The sequence below is a fragment of the Lampris incognitus genome, chromosome 19 (genome assembly GCF_029633865.1).
Source record: "Lampris incognitus isolate fLamInc1 chromosome 19, fLamInc1.hap2, whole genome shotgun sequence".
Classification (NCBI taxonomy): domain Eukaryota; kingdom Metazoa; phylum Chordata; class Actinopteri; order Lampriformes; family Lampridae; genus Lampris; species Lampris incognitus.
This window is the reverse complement of record NC_079229.1, coordinates 17,912,383-17,913,179: the sequence shown is the minus strand read 5'-3', so window position 1 is coordinate 17,913,179 and position 797 is coordinate 17,912,383. Positions and strand designations below refer to the sequence as shown.

General features: G+C 43.0%; 1 non-coding gene across 1 annotated transcript; it reads left to right on the top strand.

Annotated features, from left to right (window-relative positions):
• The first annotated feature begins 316 nt into the window (after positions 1 to 316).
• Positions 317 to 388, top strand: trnah-gug (transfer RNA histidin (anticodon GUG)). Its single transcript has one exon. It is a non-coding gene; the product is annotated as a tRNA-His (tRNA).
• Positions 389 to 797: the final 409 nt, after the last annotated feature.

The following is a 797-nucleotide window of genomic DNA, read 5'->3' as shown; positions in this document are numbered from 1 at the left end:
AAAAGGGGTGGGCTGAACTATCTGTTCTGTTCTGTTTTAGGGGCGGTCAGACAGAAAAAAAGGCAGTTGTATGGCTCAAAAGGCACACGGATGACAGGAGACATGCATTTTATAGGGAATATTGCTTAATTGGAGCTGTGAGCACTAAAATTAACCGTTTTTACTTCTCGTTTCAGTTTTTCAAAAGATAGATTCAACCGGTCAAGAGATTAAAAAAACATGATTAGACCTGCCCCTCTCCACTCACGTCAAGCGTTGCGTGGAAAACGAAACGTATAGGCAAAACCGTGTCCTTCCGCCCACCGCCTGGTGGCTCGCCGTGATCGTATAGTGGTTAGTACTCTGCGTTGTGGCCGCAGCAACCCCGGTTCGAATCCGGGTCACGGCAGGAGCATGTTTGCTTACACGGTGCGGGGCTTTCCTTTGTGTACTCTTATCACGTACTTGTTTAATTTACGACAGTATTTTCCTTACATTCTTCATTGTACCAACGCCAAGTAACATTCCTAGTGCACTGCACATGGCAATAAAAATCCCTACATGTAATTCAGGTGGCAATAAAAGCCTTTCTGATTCTGATAAATTTGAGAGCTTCTGTGTCCCTATGCATAACTACCCCTGCATGACAGCTACTTCGTGAAAAATACAAAGTGAAACCATGGTAATATTTTAAATGTCTTGTATATCAACTGTCTTCCCCACTGCTGTGTCTCTCTCTGATTGAAGATACTGAGTCCAAGATATATCTTAAAGGAGAAAAAGATGGAGAATATCACCTCCGCATAAGATGAAACATC